Here is a 22,669-nt window from a genome sequence, read left to right as displayed (position 1 = left end):
GCCAAAGGTCATAAGCTAGATGTTCATTTTTGAAATGAACATCTTTATCAGTCTATGCCAAAGAGAAAAATAAGGCAATCATTTTAGGGAATAACAAGTTTCCTAAGGAGAAGCTTCAGGTTCTTAGCTATTATAAGTAGCCCCAAAATTACCAGTTTGCTAAACACTTTACCTGTATTACCTCATCTCAGTGAGAAGTATGTTGTTTTTTTATTTCCAGTTTGTACTTTACAGAGAATTTAAGCAATATTCCCAACTACACACAGTTAGTGATAGAACTGGAATTTGAACCCAGCTTTGCCTGATCTTAAAGTCACCTCTTGTAACCACTATGTTTTACTGACTCTCTCCACTCAATCTTATAGATGGTTCCACCAGCTGTCCCAACTATGCCCATGTGTCATTTCTTCTCTACCCTCTTTACTGGATCAGTACCATCACCTTCCTTGTTTTTCTCCCTATTCATCTAGCTTAATTCACTGAATGATTTTGGAAGAGGCTATAGACAAAATTTTATTCCTTTGTTTTTCTCATTCATAATTCCCAGAACCCACAAGCTTCTTCCATTTCTAGAAGCTGCAGAGAAAAGGAATAGAGAATCAAATCCTGACTCTGATTCTAGAAACTTCCTCCACAGACCAGGGAGGTGCAAACTCCAGAAATGATGTTTCTTCCTCACAGAAGTGATCATCTCAGCTCAACTGTCCCATAATAGGGACTGTCACTCAGGCAAGAGTCTCCAACCATCCACACATATGCACAGAGTGAGATTTATTATTAATAACAAGAACAAGAACAATGACAACAATTAGCATGTATTAGAGTCTTCTACTTTTCTCAATACTTGCTAAATGTTTCTTATTCTTTACCCTATTTCATTCTCACTTCCACACCCTAAAGTAGGTATTACTATAACCATTTTGCAATTGATGAAACTAAAGTTCATGCAAATTAAGTAATTTTGTCACAAAGCTTGTAAGCTGGAGTATGAACACTGGGCTTTCTGATTCCAAAGCCCTTGCTCTGAACCCTTGTCCCATATTACATCTGACCCCATCCCATCAAAATATAGTTAATGTTTGAGTGTAAATATAACACTGACGTATTAGTACAAACAAGTGCACACATGCATACACATAAAATCACCATATTTACACATTATGCAATTCCACACCTACAGGTATTTTCTCACAGTGTCTTTCAAGTTTCACTTAGCAGCACTGTGACCATGCAAGCCATATGAATTCCACAAATAGTATTGCTAGTCTGATGCAATTCAGTGGAAGCCTTACTATTATGATAAAACTGTCTGTGGCTTTTTACAGTTTACAAACATTTTATCTAGTTCTCACTTGATGTTCATATCAGTCATAAAATGTGCAATTATCTCATTTTGCAGAAGGGGGTACAGCTTCTGATAATTAGACAACAACCTGAAATTAGAGGCTAGCAGAGGAAAGAGTGGGGAATTTAATCTCAGCTCAAACTTTTGTATCACTTCCCACTGCCTTTCTTCCTGTGTTTCATGGATCATTTCCTCACCCTAAACTATTCTGTTCACTCTGTAGTTGCTGATATTGGTCATCAAATATTTCCCAGATGGAAATATTTCCCAGATGGAAATCTCCAATCAATTGTATTACACCAGAATGCTTTTACCTGGGTGGAGTCCTTATTTCTTCCTGTAAGTATTTTACTTCCCAGTGAAATGCCCGCATACAGTCCAAAGTAAAATGAGTTAAATGGCTCCATGTCCTCTAATGCCGAGTCAGCTAAAGTGGGGTCTGCGTGACTGAAGACAGTCTATCTCCAAAGGCAGACCTCTTTATCTTCTGGGTAGTCCCAAGGCTAAGAACCCAACAAGCCAGCACTTTGTCTGGGATGGCTTCTGGCTTCTACACTGCAGCACTTTTGTTTGTGACCTCTGTTTTCTAAGTGGATGAGTAGGAAAGATAAAAGCCCTCTCCCATCTGAAACGCTGCATCTATAGTTATTCAATGCCTGCACATTTTCTGATTCCATACGCTCATATGAATAGGACATTCAGCAATAATTCCAAGACAGGACTTCTTGTGAATTAATGTTAACTCCTACAAACCACTACCTGTAACCCCATAAAAAATACCTATGATCTCAATCCAGCTAAGAAAAGCCACTTATAGGATTTATAAGCAATTCCACAACATGGCACTGCCAAGGCTGGTAAACAAGCTAGAAAACATGACCTATTCTTTACGTCCCATAGGCCAAACCACCATATGGCCTGCCTACACTACTGCAACAGCCGCCAAACTATTCTTGTATATAGTCTTGTACCCTTACAATCTAATCACCGAAGATCAGCCAATGTGATATTTGAAAACATAAATTATATTGTCACTCCCCTTCTTAGCACCATCTTATGGTTTCTCCTCAATCTTAGAATAAAATCCAAACTCCTTATAATGCTGGTTAGATTTTATTCAGAGAACATCCTCAGAGGGACTCTTGGCAAATTCAAGAAGATCATCAGTCTATGAACACTCAGCAGAGAAAATTTTTCCTATAAAATATTTGAATTCATGGGGAAAACCTGAGTGCTGCAAGACAAAGAGATCTTTACAATGAAAAGTGACAGATTGAGAGATAACCACCCAAAGAAAAAAGTACGTTTCTAATGGGGATCTGAAGAAAAGCATTAAGAATCCATGCTGTACAATCCCACTACTGGGCATATACCCCAAGAAAACCATCATTCAAAGAGAGTCATGTACCACAGTGTTCATTGCAGCTCTATTTACAATAGCCAGGACATGGAAGCAACCTAAGTGTCCATCGACAGATGAATGGATAAAGAAGATGTGGCACATATATACAATGGAATATTACTCAGCCATAAAAAGAAACGAAATTGAGTTATTTGTAGTGAGGTGGATGGACCTAGAGACTGTCATACAGAGTGAAGTAAGTCAGAAAGAGAAAAACAAATACCGTATGCTAACACATGTATATGGAATCTTAAAAAAAAAAAATGGTTCTGAAGAACCTAGGGACAGGACAGGAATCAAGATGCAGACATAGAGAATGGACTTGAGGACACTGGGAGGGGGAAGGGTAAGCTGGGACGAAGTGAGAGAGTGGCATGGACATATATACACTACCAAATGTAAAATAGATAGCTAGTGGGAAGCAGCCGCATAGCACAGGGAGATCAGCTCGGTGCTTTGTGACCACCTAGAGGGGTGGGATAGAGAGGGTGGGAAGGAGGGAGATGCAAGAGGGAGGAGATATGGGGATATGTGTATATGTATAGCTGATTCACTTTGTTATAAAGCAGAAACTAACACACCATTGTAAAGCAATTATACTCCAATAAAGATGTTAAAAAAAAAAAAGAATCTATGCTGTAGTTAGGTTTTTACCAAAAAGAAGGATTATTTGGCTTGAAATCAAGCAATGGAGATTTACTCAGTCAATTTTTATTTAAAAAAAATGTTTTAAAGATTCTTGGGATTATGGCATCTGTGAAGCTAAAATGGAAACTAAAAATCAGCTATTCTAAGACCTTTAATCCATGGATGAGGAAAGTAATTCCCAAAGGAGAATGAGATGCCGAGGGTCTCATATGAGTTGGTGTCAGAGCAGGGCTAGAACCCATGGCTCCACACTGCCTCAGTACTTTCAAACAATTAGTTGTAGAGAACCAACTTCTTTTCTTCTTGTTTGTTTTCTATGCATCACAATGCTTTAAATTAAATGAAACATACACAGCCAACCCTCCATTTCTGTGGGGGATTGGTTCCAGGACTCCTCATGAATACGAAAATCCACAAATAACTCAAGTCCCTTACCATGCATATGACAAATATGAGTCTACATTTCTCTACTGGTAGATTGAACAGACATAAAGCCACTCTATAAGACTGATAAACAGCTGTTTAAATGCTTATTCCCAATCCTACAATTATCACATGCAGAGCAGTAACAGTTTGAGGACCAGCACCAGTCTGCAGACTGCATTTTGAGTAGCGATGTTCTACGTGTCGTGCCTAACCAATCACCCTTCCAGGTTCACAAGATCCCTCTCGGCAGCAAGTTGGCACCTGACTTGCATAAACCGTTACAAACCAGGCTGGTGCCATCTCCAGATGCAATCCTTGTTCCTTAGAAATTAATCTCATCATGAACTCACTTCCTCTGAGGAGAAATCCTGAACCTAGAAGTGACTTCAGCTATAGGAGAGAAGGCCCCTCATGCTGAGCATTTTGATCATCTTTAAAAAGACTCAGATGACCGATGTTAAAGGACATACCAAGAATTTCTTCAGACATTTATTTCCCAAAGAAGATCACTGAGGAAAATATAATCGTTTTTCCAAAACTGCCCTGTGGCATCTTCCTGTTCCTACCAACACTTCGCAATCTGTCTTGTTTCATTTTTTTCCACATAACCATTCAGTCTTCAACATACTATATTTTATTTGTTTTCTTATATCCTCCAATAATAGCAATATACATAAGTAAATTCATCAGTTACTATCCTAAGTGCTTTATGCACATTCATTCATTTAATCCTTAGAACTGTGAAGTAAACACTATTACTATCCTTATTGCAGAGATGGGGCATAGAGAGAAAATGGATGGGTTCAATTTTGAACTTGGTGAGATTAAAACACCTGTAAGATACTCATGCATAGATATCCAGCACGCTGCTGTACGTGATCCTGGAACTCAGGAGAGCAATGCCATTTGAATTAGACATTAGAATCCTCAGTCATTTACATATGCAAATTAGGGTAGCCGACCTAGAGGAGATCTCTTAGGATCCTTTGCAGAATTCAAAAGGGGGCCAGGGGGCTTCCCTGGTGGCACAGTGGTTGAGAATCTGCCTGCCAATGCAGGGGACACGGGTTCGAGCCCTGGTCTGGGAAGATCCCACATGCCATGGAGCAACTAGGCCCGTGAGCCACAACTACTGAGCCCACGCTCCGCAAGAAGAGAGGCCGCGATAGTGAGAGGCCCACGCACCGCGATGAAGAGTGGCCCCCGCTTGCCACAACTAGAGAAAGCCCTCTCACAGAAACGAAGACCCAACACAGCCATAAATAAATAAAATAAATTTAAAAATATATATATATTAAAAAAAAAAAAGGGGGCCAGACCTCTAAAGAGCACCAGATACACCATGATCTGTCATTAACAGCATCACATAAGTACAGTTACTGGATCCTGTGTAACTGAACTGCTACTGAGAGCATCTCCCTTTATAAAGAAAATGGGGCCCAGATTCCACAATCTCTTGCCTTCAAATAAGGACAGAGACAAATTATATTAGAACATGATGTCAATGACTATGCTCGACAGAAACAGTATCTGTGGGAACAATGAAGAATGGCATGGAAATCAATAACAACAGGGCAAACACTCCATCAGCCTGCAGCCTTCTGAAGGATTCCCATTGGAGGCAATGGGGAGGCTTGTTCTTTGTGGTTGAAGGAGATGAAACGAGGACAAGTGGGTGAAAGCTACAGAGAAACATGTTTCAGCTTGTTTAAAGAAGTGTTTCCCATAGCTCGAGCTCTCAAGGTGGACCTGATTTCCTGTCAGCAGTCACTACTGGGTAAAGGCCAGGTTCCAGCTGAGGGTTAGACAGGATGGGTCCTCTCTGTACCCATGAGAAATGCTCACAGCCTTTCCCACGGTTGTGAGGACAGAATGGGTATTTTTCCTGGTTGGGCAAGAACTATGGGACAATAGCTGTGTTGTTCTCTGACAGCTCTCCTTGACAGTGACGTGGGTTGTGAAAAGGCCAACAATAGTGCTCACCGAGCAATGGCTCTTTGAGTCCTGTTGAGCAGTACCTTAAGTTTCCTCCCAACATGTAGTAGGAAAACTCTAGTTGCAAGTCTCTCTTGCATCCTGGAATTCACTAAAAGGCAGACTCACAGAAATCTCCCAGCTGGAATGACCTCAAAGTTCTAGCTGAGCTCCCACCCACATAGGAATCTCCCCTGCAGCATCCCTGACAAATGCCTGCCTAGTCCTGTTTACATACCTTCCATGATGAGGAGCTTTCTGATTCACAAGGTACCTGCCCATGGTTCAATAGTTCTCACTGTTGTTGATAAAAATAAAAACAATAGCTAACATTTATGCAGTTCTCACTATATGCCAAACTATGCTGAATACTTTCCATGCGTTGAACTATTAATCCTTGCCACAAACTTATTAAACAGATGAGGAAAGTATAATGTTAAGAATCATAATGTGAAGAATATTTCCAAGTCCATGAAAAGTGATAGAGCTAGTTTCAAAGAATATGATTTTCACAAACTTCAGTCACTCATCTATCATTTCATTTGTACATGTCTGAAAATCACCTTTGCTGTTATGCACCCAAAATTTCTCTTTAAATGATTTCGTTTCATTTTTGAAAAAAGTAAAATATCTACTTTAACCACTTCTTATATATCTGAAATCACAAAATTTGTCTACTAGTTATATATTTTCCCTAGTATGTATTAAAATAAACTCAGAACTAATGAAAATTTTCAAAATGTTCAATCATGTCCTAAATAAAAACATCTTAGCACCATTTTGTGCTAAGAAAATACACTGTATTTTGGTAAACATTGTTCTAGGCTATATTACTTCTCTTTTTGTAAATATGTATTTTTGAATCAAAAACTTGATTTTTGCAATTATTTTTCACTGTTGGTATTAACTCTGCCCTGTGAGTTGCAGAGAAAAAGTCTTGGCAATCTTGTCTTTAAGACTGGTTTTCAAGCATCTGAGAAGATTATATCTCCCTGAAGACTTCTCCAGGTTGGTCATTTCCTGTTCCTCCAACTCTTGGACAGGATTTCTAGGTTCCTCTAGACCCTCTTAGGCTGGTCACTCTTGCTTGAACTACCCTATTTTGTAAAACAGCCACAGTTGTTATTATATAAGGGCATATACAACCCTAGATGTAGAGCCCAGAATCTTTACACCTATATCCAGTAGCTGCTTCTGTGCTCAGGTTCAGATCTACCCAGGGCTGGGGATGGAATACATACCCAGCTGGAAAGAACATGGTCCCAGCCCAGAAGACATGAACTATTTCACAGCTCTGCCTACCCTTTGGCAATCACTTGATTTATAGGAGTCTGAGTTTACTCAACGGAGAAATGAATATGTCTTGTCTTGCCAGCCTCCCAGCATGGTTGTGGAGATAAAATGGACAAGTGACATGTAGATTTTTGTAAACTGTGAAGAGTTACAGACATTAGTTATCATTAAAGTAGACCACATGGCCTCAATACACCATTACTTAACCCTATGAGTGACCTTTGAACCCAGGCCGCCTTATAGCTCTTTTAGAAAATATCAAGTTAGAGAAAGCATATGTGGACAACACTTGATAGTCAAGTAAGTCACCATGTGAGGGACTGCTATATGCTAGTCACTGTTCCAGGCCTGGGAAATAGTGTTGAATATAGGAGACAAGTAGGGTTGATATTCAAACAGTACAAACTAATGGTCATACTGATTGCTAAGGTACTGAAATATTTCCACAATTATGGGCACATAGTTCACATGCATTGCTTAGTTAATATGCATTGCTAATTAACATGCATTGCTCATCTACTCCAACCCCTCCCTCAGGAATCCTGGGCCTCCCCACACACCAACAATTTAAAGGTCGGAGGGCAGGTTAGGGGGCCTCCTGGACCCTGTCCCAAGACTTTGGCCAGGGTCAATTCTGATTGATCAGTGCCATGTGATACTGGTTGTTAAATATTTGGAATATCACCCTGGGAAAATGGGTTCCATTCTACTGAGAAGATACAGAGTAAACAAGTGAATGAAACAATGCAGATTGTGATAAGAGCTATAAAGGAATGAGATGGTGATGTGGGTGGAGCAGGGGGTGGACCTCAGATAGCATGATCAGAAAAGGCTTCCTTGAGGAAGTGAGATTTGTGTTGAGACAGGAATAGGGAAGAAGAAATGAGAGCCAGCCATGCGAAGATCTAGGGGAAAAGCTTTGCAGGCAGAGGAAAGAGTAGGAGCAAAAGCCCTGGAGCAGGAGTGGGTTTGGCATGTATGAAGAAGAGAAAGAAGGCCCATGTGACTAGATCATAATGTGCATTGCCCAAAGTAGGCCGGCGCAAAAGCATGCGAGTGCTGGCAGTCTTCAGTAACAAGTTTGGGTTTTATTCCAAGTGCGAGGAGAAGTCATTAGAATGACTTCAGAACACTGAAATGTGGTTATCATATTTACAAAATGCCTTGTTCTGAGAAACTCAAATCTCGGAAGAGAGTTCATTTCCTATTTTCTCTCGACTACAATTGCAAACCTGTGGCTGATGAATGACCTGATAGATGTATATGTGGTGGATGATAAAAACCAATTCACCAGCCTAGAGGGACCAACTTAGGAGGGAAATCAGACACCCAGAATTCTTGTCATGCAAGGCGGGAAGAACAGGAAATGACCAACCTATAGAAATCTTAATGGGAACATCGTCAATCTTCTCAGACACTTAAAAGCCAGCCTTGGAGACAAAGTTGCCAAAATGTTTTCCTTTCTTTTTTTTCTTTTTTTTCTTGAAGTATAGTTGATTTACAATGTTGTGTTAATTACTGCTGTACAGCAAATGATGACCATCATTAAAAAGTCTACAACTAACAAATGCTGGAGAGGGTGTGGAGGAAAGTGAACCATCCTACAAGGCTGGTGGGAACGTAAATTGGTGCAGCCACTATGGAGAACAGTATGGTGGGTCCTCAGAAAACTAAAAATAGAATTACCATATGATCCAGCAATCCTACTCTTGGGCATATATCCGGATAAAACTATAATTAAAAAAGATACATGCACCCCTATGCTCATAGCAGCACAATTCACAATAGCCAAGACATGGAAACAACCTAAATGCCCATTGACAGAGGAATGGATAAAGAAGATGTACATATATACAATGTTTTCCTTTCTATAGTCTGATTTCCCCAACAACAGGGTAAAGTGGTTCAAGCAGAAGTTATCATTTCTTACCATTTTATAAGAAGTATCATTCTGAAAAGAAAATTACATTCGTGCTCTACAGAGCCACCAGCAGGGGTTATTTCACCTATTTTGCTTATTGAGAAAGAAATCAAGAAAATTTGCCTGATGTTACATACAATTATCACCGTTGGGTTAACACTAGAATACAGGTGCTCTGAGCCTCTTTTTAGTACTCCACTACCTCCTTATGACATTTGGGGAGCAGGAGAATTTTGTAACTTTTGAGCTAGTCAGTTGAAGAATGACCCAGCCAATTCCCAATGTACTATTCAGCCCACACATGTGATGACAATCTGGTCAGGCATTCAGACAATCTGCATGCTTTATCTAGTGTAGAGAAGGCATACATGCATTCAGTTTGGCATACATACACTTCAGTTCATTTTCACTTAAAATTTTAGAGTTGGCTAAAATCTGCCCAGGAAATTACCTGTGACTGAACTGCCATCCAGTCAAAAAAAAAAAAAATCTAAGCTTTCTGAAGATGACCCAGACAATCACAGTGGTTAAGGGAAAGACAGGTGGATGAGGAAGAAAGAAATGCTTCTTTGTTCATTTTCCTAGAGACCCCTAACTCACCCATGGGTATCCAAAAAGTACAGAATAATAGAGGCATACATGTTCATGGTCATGATATGGCACTGTTGAATAAGAGAATCTCAGAAACATAGGGAAAGGCTGTTGCCCTCAGGATGGAACTTTATATCAAGGCAGCCTTTCCCACACCTTTGCAATGAAGTTTCCCTCTGGACCCTCCTCCATGCTGCGTAGGTCTAACTTCATCTTCATTCAGTTCTTTCCCCATAACTTTACCACTCCTTCACCCATTCCTTTTGCTTACTTTGATATTTTCTCTCTCCCATTAGTCTGCAATGTTCTTTGCAGACAGGGACCATGTCTCCTTCTTTTCCTACTTCCATAGTACCAAGCATGGTATTTTTCAGCACATCTTTATTAAATAAAATAAAATATAACTATGACTGCCATTTACGGAGCAACATGTACCAGGTATGACATTAAGTGTTTTACCTATTTTTATTTTATTTAATCCTTTTAGCAATCCAGTGATGTGGGTGCCTTCAGTCTCATTTTACAGAGGAGCAGATAGAAGATTGAGGAAGTTAAATAACTTGCCCAAGGTCACATAATTAGTAAGTAGCAGAACTGGGACTCCATCCACATTTTTTCTGATGCAAACACAGAGTAACTTACACACTAATCTTGGCTGCCTCTCTGTACTGATTATTTCATTATAATATTGAAAGAAAAGAGCTGGAATGGTGAGACAGAGTTAGACAAGCAGCCACTTGCATTAAGGAAGCTGGACCAGTCGAACAGCCAGCAGAGTCCACATTCTTGCTGTGTACCTGGGTATTAGAGGGTGGGCAGGTATCTGTGGGAAGGAACTCATTCAGACCTTAAGCTAATTGCCATCCCATTTTAATACCAGACAAACAAACTGAAAAGGAGCTGCCCTGTGCTGAGGTGTACTACATGCTAATCTGTTAATCCTGTACTCCTTGGAAGAAGAGAAGGAGTAGGAGATGTTTTCTACAAGTCCTTTGCCTGGCAGACAGAGAGCTGAGTCAGAGACAGTTGGCTGAAATTGTGAAAAGGCAGACCAGCAGCTCAGGAGAGGGTGGTGCAGATCTCTTGTTATTCAGCCTTTCTCAGGAGCTAGAGAGCAGGATGCTCTCACCACAGTGAGAATGGAGATTTAGAAAGAGTGGGAGGTGTCCTGGTGAAGGGGAAATATGCCAATTTGGAAATCCAAGGTCTTGGAGTTGTTGAAAATGTTATTGAAATGAATGAGCTAAAGGCAACACAACGGGGTGTGGTTTAGTAGAAACAAGCACTAGCCTTGGACTTAGGAATTGTATCTTTGAATTTCAGTGTTGGAACAAATATTAAAAATTATGAAGATGGATAATATTTTGAAATATTAATTGTTTGTTTCCAGAATTTGCTTCATTCCTTGTTCCTTCCCACATTCAATCAGCTAAGCATTCTCCATAATTGCCTTGGAGGCGAACTGACAGAAGAAAGCAAAGAGAGTTGGTTGCTGGCTTTGAGTTTAGCAACCTACATATTATGACTCAGCTACAGACACATGAGATTTTGAGAGAATATATGATATGATGATGATATAAATGATAAGAGGAAAATTACCTTAAGGCAAAGGATGGGTTTCCCAAGGCTGAGAAGAAAAAGATAAGAGAGACTTAGAAGACAGTTGGACGAAGAATGAGGAGACGTCGCCAGAGAGACCATAAGAACAGTATTGAGTCAATATCCAGGGAATGGCCAGTGTCCATCTGAGCATGATCATATGTAGCTAGGGCCCAGGGACAGAAGCTACTGCCTTCAAACGTGAGTCTTATATGCTGACTGGACTGAGGAGCTATGATGAGTTCCTTCCTTTGACAGAAGTTAGCATCTGGCACACTGATCATCAAGCAGGAGTGATAGCCATTTATACCTTGACCCTTAAGATTGTTCTGTTCCCATCCAGCATACCCTAGAATTGTCAAGTATTTTGTTTTAATGAAAAACAGCCAATTTTATTCAAATTCTCCACAATTTATACTCATTATGTTAATTGTTTCCAAAATGTTTCATGTTTATATAACGGTTTTATTATTTCACCTTTCTTTTATAGTTTTTATATTTTTTCTGCACAGTTCTTCAGTAGAAGCCAAAGTCCTGAGTTGACCAGTTAGGAGCCTCTGACCTACTATTCTGATTATGTTTCTTCTCAATATCCATGACCAACATCTGGCTTCTAAATGAAAGGCTTTTGGCCTTTTCAATCACTTGCTGATAGGGTGAGACTGCACGGTCACCCATAATCACATGACCTAATTTAGAATCAATCATGGCATCCAGTCTTGTATCTAATCAAATTTACAATCCACCTTTCAGCTTCTTCTGGAGTCATGTTCAGTTTATCTGCCAACATGTTAATGTTGATACACTGATGAATGCAACAAAAATTCTCAAGTACAAAGAGACGGGTATTTTCAATGGACTCTTCGGGACAAGCCACTGAGAAGAAATCATTCACTAGCACTGAGTCATAGTCCTTCAGCTTTTTCTGAGCCCCATAAAAGTCAAAATTAACATATAAGCACTCAACAAACTCTGTAATGGGTTTTTTATATGTGTAAGAATCCTGTTGAATAACTTTGACCAGATCATTAGCACCTGCCAGCGTTTTCAAACATCTTTGTTTGTTATGACTGCTGTGGTCAAATAGAGGAGAATATGTGGACACATCATCTGAATTGCATTAAGGTACTGTGGCTGGTAAAGGAAGAGATCAATAATGTTATCACGTCCTTTGGGGTGATTGAAGAAAACTGTAGAGACCAATGAATGAGCATGTTTGCTGCTGAAGAGACTACAGTGGCAAACTCACAGAATTATTATCTATGGTCTCTTTTAGCCATGTAAGGTCTTCCATGGCTGCATTCCAATTCTGCATTAAGATTTCAGAGACCAGTTTTCCCCAGAGTGAACTCAAAGCATTTCTGTCCATTGTGGGAACCAACACTCTAAAGAAGTAAAGATATTCTGCTGCTCCAGAGTAGTTTCCACATTTATATTGGAATTTTGCATATTTTTAGGGTGTGCCTAAATATAGAATTGTCAAGTCTAAATCAGCCTTCCAGGACACTTGTATACCAAAGATATAGATACTTAGAGGGGTGGTAGTGTAGAAGAAAAATCCCCCAACACATGGACTTACTAGGTGGGAATGAATGAAGTCATCTAGGGATTTCTCGTGTAGCTGACAGTCCTATAAAACGTTATCCTCTATGATTTTCAGAATAATGACCCCCCAAAGGTATCTACATCCTAATCCCTAGAATCTGTGAATATGTTGCTTTACATGGCAAAAGAGACTTTGCAGATGTGATTAAGTTTAGAATCTTGAGATGGAAAGATAACCCTAGAATATCCTGGAGGATCCAATGTAATTATAAGGGTCCTTATAACAAGGAGGTAGGAGGGTCAGAGTCAGAAAGGGAGCTTTGTCAATGGATGGAGAAGTTGGAGTGATGTAGGGCAGTGAACCAAAGAATGTGGGTAGCCTCTAGAACCTGAAGAAGGCAAGGAAATGGATTCTCTCCTAGAGCCTCCAGAAGGAAACTGCTTGTTAATAACACAGAATCTTGAGCCTTTCTCTAGATCTACTAAATCAGATTATCTGGATTTGGGCCCAGACTTATGTATATTTTAACACTATCTGAGGCTATGCTATACAGCCAGTCTGTACTAGCCCATGCACAGCAGGTAGAAAAACACTGGATCTAAACTGACAAATGAGTCTCTGAGACCACTATCACATTCAGAAATGTTAATGTCCTTACCACATAAACACCAAGTGGTCCCTCAGTTTCATAAGAACACTTAAAGGGATTATGATCTCATCACCTCTTGAATAATACTAACAGCTTCCATTTATTGAACATATCCTAAGACAATCAATGTGCTAATATTTTTATGCATTATCTCATTTAACCTCAGAGCAAACTTATAAAATAATTATTAATGTTATAACTTGCAACAACAGCAAAAAAGGTCTAGGAAAGTTAACTGTAACCACATGGAAAGGTAAAAGTATGGTTAACATGTAACAGGAATTGCTGTTTTTAATGCAACTGGGTTGGAGCAGGCAGGATCTCAAACCAGTTCTATTCATTCCTACCAAGGTACCGATGTGAGGATTCCCTTCCACACGATCTCTCCTCCTACAGGTGTTCAGGAGACATCCTGTCATCAAAGCAACACCTTAGAATATACCTAGTGAATAAGAGTTGTTTCCACACAGGGAAAGTAGAAGAGAGCTGAGCAAAATTTTGGTCCCAAAGAGCTGCAACTCTCATAGGACAATGACCAGCACTCTGCTAGTGTTTCATTAGGAGGTCTTTACAAGATGTAATGAGGACAGCTGTATGGCATTGACGATTCACGACACTGGTCCAAATGCCTAATGTGATCCCATGATATCCATTAATGATCTGACTCCCACCTTGTGATAGATGGTGTCTCTCTATTGGTAGTTGATGAGTCTTAGTGCCAGTTCCACAGCTCTCCCCCTGGTTCCCTTAGGTATGTTGAGTCCCAGGCAGGCTAGACTCCACCAATCTCCTCCCTCAACATTGTCTTTCCTCCACACATTAACTTCCAGCCCATGGAATTGTTTTTTGGTCTTAGTGGGCAGTGCTGAGTAACTCCTACTTTATATTTCCAAACCTACGATTTCAGCGTATACTTTGTGTTCTACTTCCTTCCAGACATTCTGGCCTTAGATTCTAAAAGCCAGACTCAGAATCCCTTTTCTCAAACTATTCTCTCAGCCTTGAATTTCAAAATCCTGACAGTATAAACTGGCAGTTGGCTGCATGAGGTTCAAGGACATGTAGGAAAGGGAAAAAAGAGGGCTATACATACAATATTGCAATATATTATTCTTCTCCATAACCATAATCCCCAGGGTCAAATAGGCAATAAGAGATGAAGCCAGGAATTATTCTCACCTCTCTCTGATGTCAAAGTCTATATGACACCCAGTTCATCATTGGACATCTCCAGCTAGTGAACCCAAGCCTAAATCCCAGCAAATTCTACCATAGGTCCTAGATCTGGGCTTATGAAACAGCTAAGTTCCTCCTTTTCCAGGACAGTCATTAAGATACTTGAAGATAATTATTTGGGCACCTGAGTCATCTTTGAGCAAAGTTACCACCCAGTTTCTTCTACTCTTCTTCACAGACATGGTGTTTCTTATTTTTCATTATCCTGGACCTCCTTTTGAATGTGCACAATTTTTGTGTGTGTGTCCCACTTGACTTGTGACTTTCCTAAATAAGCTGTGTCATCCCAACTAGTGAAGTCCAAACTCAACCACAGAAACTTTTCTTATCTTGTTCCTGACACCACATTCCTAAATCAAAGGATATTTGTACCATGCAGTATGTGTGCAGATTTCTACTTCATATGTCTATGAGATATGTACAAGCTCAGGGAAGATATTTGGGATGAATTTAGGGTATGCCTCAACCTCTTGCTTGAGCCCAAAGAGCACTCACATGGCCAGCACATACCAAGGTTCACTAAAAGACTAGGAAAAAGGCTTGTGAATGTATTACATAGTAGTAGGTCTAGTGCTAGAGAGAATCTGCAGTCACCACAGGTGAGCCTTACTTCAGAAACCCCAAGCTGGAGGACAGCAAAAGATGGGGTGGGCAGTGAAAGGGGCAAGGAACCTGTAGCTTATCTGCCAATAACTTGCTCTGGGATCTTGAACAATCATTTCATCACTCTGGATTTTATTTTTCCCCCAAGTAAAACAATACAGTTAGACTAGAGTGGTTTCCAAAAGTACTTGATTATACACTTCGATCAGAAAAACATTTCTGCACATGCACGTGAAATTATGTCTATTTTATTTATTTATAAAGAATATACATTCAACCCCAATATATTATATATAGTATAAAACATAACACAAAAAGTTTCTAAATAATTAGACTTCTAAAATGTAGTCAAAACTTTAATATATTTTCCTGTATCCCAGTGAGTCATCATAAGCATCTAGAACAGGAGTTAGCAAATTTTTTCTGTAAAGGGCTGGATAGTAAACACTTCAGGCTTTGCAGTCCATATATACTCTGTCCTAAAGACTATTTTATCTGATATTAGTATAGCCACTCCAGCTTTTATGGTTGCTGTTTGCATATTACATCTTTTTCCATCCTTTTACTTTTAACCTATTCATATCTTTGAATCTAAAGGTGTCTCCTGTAGACAGAATGTAGTTGGATCTTGTTTTCTAATCCAGTCTGACATCTCTGTCTTTTGACTGGATTGTTTAATCCATTCACATTTAATGTTATTATTGATATAGTTGAATTTATATGAATTATTTTTTTTCTATTTGTTTATATCCTTTTGTTCCTGTATTCTTACTTTACTGCTTTCTTTTGCATTAAGTAAATATTTGGTAGTGTAACATTTTAATTCCTTTACTGATTTTTTTTTTTTTTTACCATTTTTAGGGTTTCTTTTATTGTTTGTTTAGTGGTTGCTCTAGGGCTTACTATATATATTTTAATTTATCACAACTTACTTCAGATTTATACTAATGTAATCAAAGTGAGATAGAAATGTTACTCTTATATAGCTCTATTCCCTCTTTCCCCTTCTTGTGCTATTATGTTATACATATTATATCATATCTGTTACAAATCTAACAATACTTTATTATAATTATTACCTTATATCATTTTACATCTATTAAAGAAACTGAGATACAGTGTCCGTTGCAACTACTCAACTCTTCAATTATTGCATTAAAAACAACCTTGGGCAATATATATATGAATGAACATCACTGTGTTCCAATAAAACCTTATTTATGGACACTGAAATTGAATTTCATATAATTTTCATGCATTATAAAATATTCTTCTTTTGACTTTTTCCCTGTTATTAAAAAATGTAAAAACTAGCTCACAGGCTGTGCAAAAACAGGCAGGGGGCAGGATTTGATTCAAGAATGCAGTTTGCCAACCACCTGACTTTCAGCAATGATTTTACAAGCTCTTTTATGTGGCACCTTGGGGTTAACAGACATGCCTCCGGGCCTGTCATGGTGGCAAAGGTAAGATCAGAGACTGGGCTTCAGCATCCTACCTCCATTTCAAGAAGAACAGTTCTGCTTATATTTTGCTTATTTTTTCCAAACTGAAAAGATTCTATTTAACAAAGTGTCCCTGGAAGGAAGAAGGAAGGAAGGAAGGGGTGGCGGGAGGGAGGGGAGCAGGAAGGAAAAAAGGAAAGATAATCTCAAATGTTCTTTCTAGCTTTGAAATTCTATTACATTCATCTAAAATGGTACAAAATAATCAGCGACACTGGAACTATACTTCAGTTAACCTTGAAATCTAAACATTTGATATTATGCTGTATTTTCATTATTTCTATTAAGTCTTTCCTGAGTTTTGTAATCAAAGTTCTTTTCTGAAAATGGAATGAGCATTAAAGGAAAGAGAACGTTCTACACCCGGGCCTAAAGAACCAGAAGAGAGATCTTTTAGCACCCTCTTGTGTCCATAATTAGTGATAACAGCAACCCTGCTAAGTATTGGGGACATCTAATAAGGCCTAAGGCATCAGGGTGAAATGCATGGAACAAAGAAGTTGAGGTAGTGCTAGGGTTTGTCATTCCTTTTTCATACTGATCTGCTCTATTCGAATAAGTCTTCTACAAACAAGATTCCCTTACAAAGAAAAGTTCTTCCTTTCTCCTCTTTATCTAAATGCTACCCACTCTTTGAGAGAAAGTTGATCATCTTGAGTTCACCATAATAATTTCTTCTCTGCATAATTAGAGAAGTGAAGATTCCTGGTTTTATTTATTTTTTCACATTCAGTTCCTTTATTAGCTTAGATAGCTGAAGGTCATTTGGAGAGATTTTTAAGGTAAGATTACTGGTTTTAACATCAGGTATAAGTCTCAACTCTGCTCTTTACTAGCTGTGTTAACACTGGGTACACCAGTTGACCTTCTCTCCTAAGCGCTTCTGCCACCACTTATCAATGAATGGAATCCCACACACCTAAGCACCGTAGCTTCCCCTATGATTGAACTAAGCAAAGTCACCTCCCCTCAAAAGTTAGAATTGGAGGCATAAGCCACAAAATAAACATTAAATTAGTCTTCATCAAAATTAAAAACTTTTATGTATCAAAGGTATAAAAAATTAATAAACCAAAACCTCAATTAAATGGAGTTGGGAGACCAGAACGGGGAGTTCTCATGCCCTGCAACGATAGCAGAGACCAACACAAAGTAGAAAGACTCTTCTTCTTTCCTGGCAACAACTCAGTCAATGAAAATCCATGGACTCTTTGTTTACTACAGCCCTCCCAACTTCCTTTTCCCCTCTATAAAGGGGTTCTTCTCTCCTTGCTGTGTAGGGACTTGCATGTGGCTTGATAGCCATGGTTGCAGGCGCCAAATTGCAATTCTAATCCCAAATAAGCCCATTTTTACTGGAGAAATAGCTGGCAGTCTGTTTATTTCAGGTCAACATTTTGGTGGCACATACAGGAATTTAGAGAAGACCCCCCCAATGACTCCAGAGCTGGTGAGAAACAGGTGCAGTACCCGCACTGAGCCCATTGTTGCTCATTGTTTTTCTCCCTGACCGTGGGGTTTAAAGGTATGTCTTTCTCCTGGATCCAAGCTTCCCTCATTTGCATTTTGAAGTTCTCTAGGGTTTGTTTGAGATCTGTTTTAAGGTTTCATCTTTTCTAATTAAGGCCTTGTTCTATATGCGTGTGCTCATTTGGCACTTCAATCTGATTTGAAATCAGATTGTTCCAGTTGGGACTGGTTCAGCCTTTGGCCATTTTTTTTTTTTTTGGAATGAGGGCTGTTCTATGGGAACTGAGCTGAGAAGGCTTCAGCTAGGTTCCTCTAGGACCAGACTGTTCTCTTAGAAATGGCTGGTATTAGGCCTACAGGTTGTTAGAGATATTTGAACTGTTTGAGCTATAAGCTGTTTGAGCTGAAAACTATTTAGATGGTTTGAAAATTATTCTGTTACTCTAGAGAAAAACTTATGAGAATGGGACCGCAGTTATCTAAGTATTTTGAGGGCACTCCCCTACAGGGATTTGAGCTGATTTCATGTTTAAAAACCACAGTCTTTCCTCAAGTGCGTTTCCAACTAAAGGAGCCAACATAACCAAAGGCAATTTGGAATATCAGTGGCCATTAAGAGGAATTTTGAAATCCCCAAACTTACTCTTCTTAAAAATAAACTGGACTACCATAGCTCTAAAATGTCTCAAACTAAATAGAATGTCTATTTCGATTTGTATTTTGAGGATTCCAAACTTTATCGGGAGCCTAAAATTGCCTCTCTGCAAAATAAGATTTTAAGATTAACTGACACAAAGAAAGGATTAAAGAAAGTGAAAATGGCCCCAAAAGCCACAGGCCCTTCCTCCTTGGCTGCTTCACCCCTGGTTCTTCCTCCAGGGCCGTCGTGTCTCTCCCTCCATTCCTTGTGCCCAAGCCCTGCCTCTGGCGCCATCCTCCTCCTTTCTTTCTAGGCCACCTACAGCCCTATACCCTCAGTTCCCCCATCGAATTCTTTCACAGAACTTCCTTTTTTCTCAGAAACTGACCTCACTTCCTTTGCCTCTGAACTTATCAGAATGTGTCCTTTTAAAATTAAGCTTTCTGAGGATCCAGAGACAAACCCTTAATTTCTTATATTTCCTGGACTAAAGCTAAACTGTGAGCCACAGTCAAAGATTTTCCCAAAGTAACTGAAGATCCTCGCCGATGTGCTGAGGAATTTAATGCAGTCATTCAGACCTATCAACCTAGTTTCTCTGACTTATGTCAGCTAGTTCATATGCTTGTCAATGAAGGCCAGCCCAGCACTGGATGAAAATCACTAATTGGGAACATTCTGAAAAGTCTCTAAAATTACAACTGGGAGACCAGCCTGCTAACTTATTATACGATTAGACTCAGGCAATGGGTGGGAGACTTCATCCAGTAATTTTTAGGGTGTTTCCAAAGCCTACTGATTGGACCAAAATTCAGGCTTGCACATAAATTCTGATGCATCTTGTCGTGACTATTACAATCAACTTCAGATTAATTTTAAAGAAAATTCTGGTCTTCCTTCAGATGTTGATTCCACCCAGGTAGCTTTTAACTTTATGTCAAAATGGGTTATTCATGGGCTGAACCAGGACCTTGCCCTTCTAGTAAAAAGAACCAGGATGGAATGGGAAACTATGTCCACTCTAGATTTAGTTAATCTGACAAACCAGCTCTCTCTCACTGTGGATGAATCACCTCAAAGGAAGACAGCTAAAATTCTCTATTTCTTTTTTAGGATTTTTAAAAAATTGAAGTATAGCTGATTTACAATGTTGTGTCAGTTTCTAGCGTAGAGCAAAGTGATTAAGTTATACATATATGTATATATATATTCTTTTTCATTATAGGTTATTACAAGTTATCAAACATAGTTCCCTGTGCTATATGGTAGGACCTTGTTGTTTATCTATTTTATATAGAGTAGTTTATATCTACTAATCCCAAACTCCTAATTTATCCCCCCTTTGGTAACTGTAAGTTTGTTTTCTATGTCTGTGAGTCTGTTTCTGTTTTGTAAATAAGTTGTTTGGATCATATTTTGGATTCCACATATAAGTGATATCATATGGTATTTGTCTTTCTCTGTCTGACTTACTTCACTTAGTATGATAATCTCTAGGTTCATCCATGTTGCTGCAAATGACAGTATTTCATTCTTTTTTATGGCTGAGTAGTATTCCATTATATATATGATACATATTATATGTATTATTACATACATTATATTATAAATTATATATACATATTGTATATGTATATATATTATATATGCGTGTGTGTATATATATACCACACCTTTATGCATCCATCAGGACAGATAAAATTCTTAACCTTCAACTTCAGCAAATGAAGGTCCCTAAAAAATATCAAAACCCTCTTGTTTTCTGCTATTATTGCAAAGAGCCAGAACAATGGAAAAAAAGATTGTTACAAGTTTAAGCACTTCAGGTGCCTTCAGCCTTTCTAACATCCTCCCAGTTTTAAATGACAGGGCTTTCCCCATTCCCTTCTATTCATCAGCTTGGAGAAACATTTTTCCAGATTAGGGATGAATCTCTTCCAGTTCTAACTGACACCAAAGCCACACTCTTGGTGCTCAACCCCACTATAATAAAGCAGCCCCTGCCTTGGAGTACTAAAATAACTCAAATACAGAGGATCTCTAATGAACCTTAAGAGGTTCCTGTCCATGAACCTGTTGTCTTTTGTTTAGGCCCCTTGAGAGATACATACCCTTCTCTCTTTAGTCCCGCTGCCCTTATCCATTTATAGGCACAGACTTCTTAGAGAAATATCATGCTGGAATTTCTTTCTCCCAAACAGGGAAAATAAGTCTAGAATTTGACAGTAAAAAATCAAAGCAGCCAACCAGATGAATTAAATGATGCTTTTACATCTTTATTTTCTCCATTTCTGACTATACTAGAGCTCATTCTGGAAACACTGACCACGTGTCTCTATTGAATCAACAACTACCTTTCTTATGGGCAAAATCTCCAATTGATATTGGCAAAATTCATAGCACATCTCCCATCAAGATTCAGATAGATCCCTCAAAAGCTCTCCCCATAATGAATCAATGCCCTATGAGTTAAGAAGCCCTTCAAAGCATAAAGCCCATAGTAGAAGATTGTAAGGCTCAAGACCTCATTATCCTTGGTACTAGTTCCTGTAATACTCCCACAACAGTGAGAAAACCTAAGGGCCAGGGGTGCAGGTTTGTTCAGGACCTCTGAGCTATAAACATCATTGTTATCCCTCGATACCCTGTCGTTCCTAACCTTCATATGTTATTAACATCCATTCCCACTGGAAGAAAATTCCTTACTATAATTGATGTATGCAGTGCATTCTTTAGTATTCCAGTTGATGAAGGTAGCCAATACCTTTTTGCCTTCACTTGGGAAGAAAAACAATTCACCTGGACAGTAACACCTCAGGGTTTTACTGAGAGTCCTTATTTCTCACAAATCCTGAAGGCTGATCTGGATGAAATAAAGTTCCCTAGAGGTTCTACTTTTTGTAATATGTGGATGATTTACTTCTTCACTCTCATTCTCAAGCCTTCTCACAGAGACAGTATCCACTTGGTAAAGCTTTTAGCCTTAAAAGGACATAAGATCACCAAGGAATAGTTGCAGTTTGCCCAAACCTAGGTTTTATATTTATGGCATCTGCTATCAGAACAAGGACTTCATCTAGATCCAGATAGCATGGTGTCCTAAGTTTCCCAAACCCCCGAACTAAGCACCAACTGTGAAGTTTTCTCAGGCTCGTTGGTTATCGCTGGAACTGGATTCCAAGTTTCTCTCTTATGGCCAAACCTCTGTGTTTTACTAAAGAATAACAATGCCAACACAATTTTATGGAAAGAACCAGTTGACATCACCTTTAAGGCTTTAAAGAAGAGTTTGGTGAACCCACCTGCCCTTGAGCATGCCAATTATCAGATTACCTTTTTCCTTTTTGTATATAAATAAAAAGAATTGGAATGCCTTTGGAATACTCATCAAAAACACGGGGACCTCTATCGACCCATAACAAACAACTGGACCCTGTGGCATGGAGATAACCTCCTTGCCCTAGAGCCATCACTGCCACTGCCCTTTTGGTTAAGACCACTGAGAAAATCTTTGTGTGATCTCCTTTAACCATTTTTGTACCTCATGCAGTAGAAGGCTCCTAAACTCCCATCACACTCAATATTTCTCAACCAGTCACCTCACCTCCTATGAAGTCCTTTTTCAAACTGATGCTCACATAACTCTTTTAATAATAACATTGTAATAACATTAACCCTGCTACTCTTCTCCCCTCTGTCACCAACAAAGTCCCTCACAACTGCTTAATGCTGATGGATCACTTCCTTACTCCTAATGATGATCTGCAGGAAATACCTTATGGTAACACTGACTTCTCATGATTTACTGATGGTTGTTATTT

At 39.1% G+C, this 22,669-nt stretch overlaps 1 long non-coding RNA gene and 1 pseudogene across 2 annotated transcripts in view; one reads left to right on the top strand and one right to left on the bottom strand.

Moving 5' to 3' along the window:
* LOC309624586 overlaps positions 1-22,669 on the top strand; it is a 46,799-nt gene that overhangs the window by 10,824 nt on the left and 13,306 nt on the right. Inside the window, exons 2-3 of the long non-coding RNA XR_014242036.1 lie at positions 1,569-10,181; positions 20,074-20,113. This is a non-coding gene — a long non-coding RNA (uncharacterized lncRNA). The remainder of the gene's footprint in view (positions 1-1,568; positions 10,182-20,073; positions 20,114-22,669) is intronic.
* On the bottom strand, positions 10,912-12,652 carry LOC309623081 (eukaryotic translation initiation factor 3 subunit E pseudogene; annotated as a pseudogene). Its single transcript has one exon. The product of its transcript is annotated as a eukaryotic translation initiation factor 3 subunit E pseudogene (transcript).

Source organism: Balaenoptera borealis, assembly GCF_965194805.1.
Source record: "Balaenoptera borealis genome assembly, chromosome: 2".
NCBI lineage: Eukaryota > Metazoa > Chordata > Mammalia > Artiodactyla > Balaenopteridae > Balaenoptera > Balaenoptera borealis.
This window is presented reverse-complemented; position numbering and strand designations above follow the sequence as displayed.